Source organism: Apis dorsata, unplaced genomic scaffold (assembly GCF_000469605.1).
Source record: "Apis dorsata unplaced genomic scaffold, Apis dorsata 1.3 scaffold_452, whole genome shotgun sequence".
Taxonomy (NCBI): domain Eukaryota; kingdom Metazoa; phylum Arthropoda; class Insecta; order Hymenoptera; family Apidae; genus Apis; species Apis dorsata.
In genome coordinates, this window is record NW_006263697.1 from 1 (window position 1) to 7,591 (window position 7,591).

Genomic DNA, 7,591 nt, shown 5'->3' on the forward strand with positions numbered 1-7,591 from the left:
CTCCTATCATGTCATGTTCTCCTAATACAAAGTCGAATTTTTGGACAAAAGTTTCATTCATTCGAACATTTGGAAATTTCCAAGAATTTGACGTCAGTTCCAAGAATTTCAGAAATTCTGAGAATTTGACATCATTTCCAAGAATTTTAGAAATTCCGAGAATTTGACGTCACTTCTTGGAAAAATTTTTCGATCGACCTCCTATCATATCATGTTCTCCTAATACAAAGTCGAATTTTTAGACAAAAGTTTCATTCATTCGAACATTTGGAAATTTCCACGAATTTGACGTCAGTTCCAAGAATTTCAGAAATTCTGAGAATTTGACATCATTTCCAAGAATTTTAGAAATTCCGAGAATTTGACGTCATTTCTTGGAAAAATTTTTCGATCGACCTCCTATCATGTCATGTTCTCCTAATACAAAGTCAAATTTTTGGACAAAAATTTTTCTACGATCGAGGAATTTCGTTGTTAACTTTGTTTTTTAAATATCTCGCTTATTATTCAAGATATTGAAAAATGTTTCTAATAAAAGTTGAATGGTTTCAAAAGGGCTATATTCTGGTGCTCTCATTTTTTTCGTAGGTTGACCAATAAAAAACTTTTCAAACTGAACTTTATTTTTTTATATATTATCATAGTCTTTTTAAAGCACCAGTCGATGTATCATGGAATTTCCCATAGAAAAGTATTGAGCCACTTATAGCAAAAAACCATTAGTTTAAAAGATATTTAAATAAATTTGTTTATTTTTTAAACCATAAGTTTTTCGGTATGTATGGCTCAGTACTTTTTTATAGGGAATGCTAAGTGACATCAACTAGTGTATTAAATGATGTCCAATTCTTTTTAAAAACTAACATTCACTTTTATAGATTCTTTGTGCTTTTATGTATAAAAAAGTATGATACTTTTTTTTATACTCATCTTTTATACTTACCTTTCATACTTACCTCTTATACTTACCTCTTAAATCAGCCATATTTTCAGGAATTAATCATTTTTTAATAATTTACTTAATTCTAAGGGATTGAAGAAGGATATATAGGATGGGCTATGTAATATTATTACATAGCCCATCTTAATATCTCATTAATTTTTCATAATATTAAAAAATGTTTTGAACTAAAGTTATACGATTTCATAAAAAGAATATTCTGATGTTATGAATTTTTTTTACAAATAAACATATGGAAGTTAGTTTTATTTTTTTAGGACAGTAATGTTATAACACTAATACATGAAACTCAATATGCTTTATAAAAAAAGTACTAAGCTTATTATTATTATAGCATTTGTTTAAGAAATATTCTTTCAAATTTAATCATTTCTTAAACTACAAATTATTTGCCATATCAGCTTTAATACTTTCTTATAAAGAACAGCGAGATCTGCTGAAGCATTATAAAACGTATGCTTCTATTCAAAAAATTGATTCATAGACTTTTATAAATCCTTCACAAGTTAATGTATAAAAAAATTAACATCAGAATATATATTTCTCGAAATATTTTATCTGAAACATTTTTTAATATCATTAAAAATTATTGAATTTACATATACATATAAAATACATCTAGTGAGGTAGGTGTAGTAAAGAAAAATTACAACGCATATCCATACAACACAATTTATTGTTTATTAAATATATTCTAACAATATTTACATAACTACCGATTCTTACAAATATTCAAGTTTCACAAATTATTATATCGCTTATTATAATTACACACGCAAATTAAAAATAACTTCATCTCTCGTTCCAAGGCGTCATCAATTGTCAAATTTTCGTTCAACGCCATCCACGAAGAATCCTGTTCTGTTCCGTTGAAAATTGTCCACAGATTTCGTACGACGAAACTTTTCCACTTTCGTCAAGGGCCCGGATAACAGTTGCTCGTTAATAAAGGGACGGGTGTTGAACGGTGGCCAACAGCGGAGAGCATCGGTGGACAAAGATATCACGGTCCGCATTATCGCGTTTTACGGCCGTGTAAATTACAGCTCGCAGGTTTTCGCGCGGGTCGAGGCCCCGCAAAAACGGGTTGGCTCGCTTTCTTCGCGCTTGTTTCTGGGCCGCGGAGGTCGTGACAATATCCAGCTGACCGTTCCACGAGATAAATCACTCGTGGATTACGTATAGTGTACTACGTGTTCACTTTCGACGGGTGGACGAACTGGATCGCGGATACAGGGCATCCCTCTTTTCTTTTTCCAAAACGAATTTCGCGCTTGTGGGAACGGACGTGTGTGCGTTGTCGAACTAAAACTTGACAAAGAATATCGATATATGAAAATCTTTTGAAATGGTAATGTGTGTGTGTGTGTGTGTGTGTGTGTGTGTGTATGGAATGATACGTACGTGAAGTTTGTTTAAATGAAATTATCAGTTTTTGTAATTGGAAGGATAAGAAATGATTTCTTATCACGAACAATGGGTTCTCTTCTAAAATGTCTCTTACCTTTTATTAGATTAAACGTGACGTTAATGTGAGTAAAATTATAAGTCACTTACGTATCTTTACGATCCCAAAGTTCATCAAATACAACGATTTAACAATGCAATTACTCTCGCTTTCGTTCGAGAACGTATTCGAATACGATCGAACGATTAGTCATAAGATCGATAAACACTTGGAAATCGCTCAATTGTCGGTGAATTAACACGATGGAATACGGTTTGATGGTGTTAGAAAACGAATTATCGTTAGCGGGCATATAATAGGCAGGCAATAATCATCGTTCACGAATAGAAGAATACACAGGATGCGAAGTTAAATCGGTAATAATCTCTTGACAAATTCAACAATCGCGTCGGTACTCGCTTCGCACAAACGGCCACGGCTGACGCATCAAAGAGCTCGGTGTTCCATCGATCTTTCATAACGTAATCCCGCGTGAATAATCGTACAGAGTGGAAAGAGAATGAGCGGCGTGTATATATGTGTGTGTATATTTCTCGCCAATGTAATGAAACGAAAGATTTATACGAAAACATAATAATAACTCGTGAAAATGAACCATGCGACACTATGTGAAATTCAATAAACTCCCCAATGAAAACTTGTACTTGTATGTAAAGTATTAATTGTAAATTTCTTTCTTTCTCCATAGAAGAAGGGATGAAATTCGAAGTTTCGGTATTCTTTGATATATTCTAATTTAATAAAAAACGATTGCTCGATAATTTTTAAGAAAAAATTCAATTAATTTTATAACATACCCTTTCAAAAGTTTACCGTGAATATTTTTATTGTACACCGTTTTCGAGTGTACTTTCGTGAAGACTGGAAAAGTACAAAGAAAAAAAAAGGAAGAAATATCTTTAAAGAGGAATAAAACGATAGAAGACTGGAGCAATCGTCGATTAAAAAAAAAAAAAAATAATAATAAAAGCTTGCATCGACTCGTTAACCTTTTAATTAATCGATAAGAACAATTTTCGCGGAGGAAGTTGAAAGTTGAACGGAACGTTGGAACAAAAAGGTAAAAAGGAGATAAACGAAACGAGGACTCCCTTTTTACCACCTCTCGTTCCTCGCATTTTCCTTTCTTCCCTTCAAAGAGGGGGCTCCCTGTTTAAAAAAGTTTTCGATTCACGGCTGACCTCGGGAGACGAGATCGAGGAGGGGAGGGGGCAACAGCTTTCAACCTTCCTTCGTAACGTTAGTCGAGCAAAGTTATTATAATCGTTATCCGGTCGAATCCATATGACGTAATTACTACCTCGGCCGAGAATCGAAAAAGCGTTAAGCGTACGGAACCGATGCCTGATTATAGTGGAACGATAATAGACGGCTTTTAAAAGTTCATTAAGTAGCCGATTGTGCGACTCGAAATTGTCCGTGTTGAATTGGGTCAACGACGAATGGGCCGAAGACGTGATTTTCTTCTTCTTCTTCTTCTTTTCCACGCGAAGAAGAGGAAGAAGAAGCAGAAGAAGAAGAAGAAGAAGAAGAAGAAGGGTCGAACCGCGTGAAACGACACGCCAACCGGATTATTTTCGAGCCGCCTTCTTTTTTTCCCCCGATCCCCGCGAATCATGGAGAAGGAAATTATGCTCTATAAAAGGCGAGCGCACGAGCCTATCTCGATACGATGCCAACATGCGATGCGATTCTACCTACTCTCTTTCGGGGGAAAGAAGATGCCTCCTCGAGGAGATGTTTGTTTGCTCGCCACGTTTTTTCCTTTCTTTTATCGGGGAAGAGAATTTATACAGGGAAATCGTTTATACGAACTCCTTTTTTTCGATCGATTATTCGAAATATTCGAAATTCAACGATGTTTGAAAACTCGAAGCTTAAACATAAGATGAAAACTGTTTAAAGCAACATCACGAAAATATTCTCCACTTTCCTTCCAACGATTCTCCTCGTGTAATCAGCTTGCTGTAAAGTGTCCCAGAAAGGGATACTCGAAAGCTTGGAACGCGAGAGGACAACAGGAGAAGGAGAAGAAGGAGGAGGAGGAGGAGGAGGAATTGGAAAAAACGGAGGCTCCTTGGCCGCTCATCCTCCGGAGGCAGAGGCGAGATTCCGCTCGTGCTCCTTTGGTCCAGCCAGGTCAACGCCCCAGTGACCAACGCACCTTGTTCCTCCGTTCATAACGCGTGTCTGTGTGCGTGCACGCGCGCGAGTGGCGAGCGGGCATCTAGGGCAAACGGGTTCGAGCAACGTTAGACTTTTTCCCCGTCTGCCGCTTCGAGGTTCGAAAAAATGTCGCGGTGGGAGAGGAGGGGGACACGGTGGAAGCTGCGGCGACGCCCCGTCTCGAGAAAGTCGCCCGTTTCCGGAAGAGTGGGATGGATTTCGGAAGTAAATGTGGAAGGATCCTCCTCGAATGAAGCGATAATGGAAGTTTTGTCGTTGGCTCGTCGTAAATGATGACACAGCGTTTGCGTTATATAATTCCCTTCCGTGTCTTGGAAATTAACGATCACGTTCAGAGAAAATTGGAACAGAAGAAATCAGAAGAAGAAGAAATCGTTGCGCGTTGGTTTTTGGTATCTAAATAAAATAAATTGGAATTTTTAATTAATATATTTTCGATTATCACTTACGTGTATTTAACGTGTTACCTGGTAAAAGGTTATTTGAGGAAAAAAATCGATAAATTATACCTCGTTCAAAATTGTTAAATCATTGTTAAAAGAGAATTCTAAAAATTATAAGTCAACTCGTCGAATCGTTAGTTTTTATTATTATTCGTGATTTAAGCGTATCTTAACCAACGTAAGGATATATATTTCCTCAACAAAATGGACATTGGATTGTAAATGTCCGATTTGTAATTTGTATTTGAACTCGTAATTGAATATATTGAAGAGTGAATATAATACTGATTTATTATTATATTTTTCGAAAATGTTTATCGGTCGTTAATTATAGAGATAATTCTTGCTAAATCTGTAGACCCACAAGTTGATCTTTTTTACAACTAAACTTGCAATTAGTTTCACCGAAATAAGTTTCATCGAAAATGAATATTTATACGTGCAAACTGTTGTGCAAACTTTACTTAAAATAAACCTCTCTCTTTCGTCCCATATTTACGTGATATTTCATATTACGCTTTTTGCCCTGAAAATGACACGAATAATAATCAGTAACACAAACGCAAATCATCGACACGTGCGACATTAAGCGAATAAAAAAATCTTAAAAAAATTTATGGACAAGAATTACATCTATTCGAGAAGATAGATTTCGATAACGAATAAAGAATAAAATAAGAGAATTTTTGATTAATGGGAATTAAATTACGAACCAATTTTTCCACGTTAATTTTAATTTTAAAGCTTTGGTTGGATGGGGGTCGAATAAATTGTTGCATCCACGACGCGATATCTATCCTTTCATTTTCCACCACCCCTATCATTTTACTACTCCGTACTGTTTTACACTGTAACATCCGGCTGGGGAAATCGTGCTAGACGTCGCGAAAAAATTGAGCAAATCGGTAATTGTTGGCAGGATCGTGCGAGACGATCGTTGACGGAACGTGCGTACACGCGATGGAGTCGCTTCTTTAAATTATACGCCTTTACTCCCGGGAACCAATCGCATAAAAGTGAATATTATATTTTTCCATAATCGTGGTTTCAAGCAATTAACTTCAAATCGTTTTAGAAATTACAGTTGAACATTGTAATATATACAAAATAAAAATTGGTAATTTCTAGTATTTAAAATTATTTATTTGAAAAGATTATTATCTATCAATTATGAAATTGTTAATAAAAGATACTTTATGTGACAAATTAGTGATGGATTACAAGATAACGGACGGTTTAAACGCAAATCCGTTCGAGGAAGGATTACGAATATTAAAATACGCTCCAACTTGTACATACGCAACTTTTAAAGATTTCGCACGCAACATTATACAATTAGATGAGTCACGTTACACACAATCGTTTGGAATTTTATCGTGTGTATTGGTCGACTACGATGATCAGAGCAATGGTCTCCGATGACACAGCAAATTACATTCGTTTCGTGTCCAGAGCAAATCTTCCTTTCAGGCTTTTAATTTCAACCGTGTGCCGCAGCTTACCCCCGATTCATTCTTTTGTCTTTCGAGACCATTATGATTATATTGCTCTATGAAACGGATAAGTATGTATAAATAATTTATAATATATTTTTTTGATGAGATGTTGATATGATATTCATGGAATATCTTTGGAGGGTCTGAAGGTTTTCTGAAACGAAGTTTATTTTTTTAAGTAATAAACAATTGAAGTTTGGGATAAGTAAAAGATAGAGTAAAATGATTTATATGTATTTGTCTTTGCACGCGGTTAAGAACATAATCAAACAAATTCATTAGTTTGATTGATAGTGTTACTGTGCTAATTTGTGCAGTGAAAGCATCACTGGCATCTTGTTGCTAGCTTTCTATTTCAAAGGTTAAGTCGAAAGACCAAAGATTCACTTAATTGATTTGATAATTAATCATTAGAATTGATTCGTGGTGAATTAAAAGAACTTGTGAGTCTAAGTCTGATAAAAATTTTTATCTTTTAATCATCGTGCACGTTTCGCGATCTACGACAATAGAATAGAATCACGTCTTGTAAGATAGAAAAGGAAAAAAAGAAACTATAAATTTAGAAATATATTATATTCAGCCAAATAAAATTTCTTCGTGGATGCACAATAATTTTCATAATTTTCTGAAAAAAGTTTAATGCTAATGTATTTAATTTTACATCAATTTTTCCCATACGTTGTATATCAGCGAGATAAGTGCCAGGAACAAATTATTCCGTGTCATATTTTATATAACCATTCACTCGTCGACATGCTTTATCGATCATAAAAAAAATTCTTATTAAAATTAAAATTAAAACATATCTTGTATGAATATTTTTCGCGTATCAGAAATGAAATTCGCGATAAGGAGACGACAACGAAGAAAAAAAGAATCAAAATTTGAAGAGTTAATGATACTTGAAAGTAGTTTGGTAAGATACAAACTGAAATAATCGAATAAAGATAACAAGACAAGACACGTAAATCTAAAAAAATATATATATATATATATATATATATATATATAATAAAAACTTTTATAAGAAGAA

At 34.5% G+C, this 7,591-nt stretch overlaps 1 long non-coding RNA gene across 2 annotated transcripts in view; it reads right to left on the minus strand.

The window, feature by feature from the left end:
• Positions 1-1,616: 1,616 nt before the first annotated feature.
• The window catches only part of LOC102671954, a 105,020-nt gene continuing 99,045 nt past the window's right edge, over positions 1,617-7,591 (minus strand). Inside the window, exon 4 of one of the 2 annotated variants that reach the window (XR_422377.2) lies at positions 1,617-2,266. This is a non-coding gene — a long non-coding RNA (uncharacterized LOC102671954). Of the gene's footprint in view, positions 2,273-7,591 lie in introns of both variants that reach the window. The other variant, XR_422375.2, reaches the window with a different exon arrangement.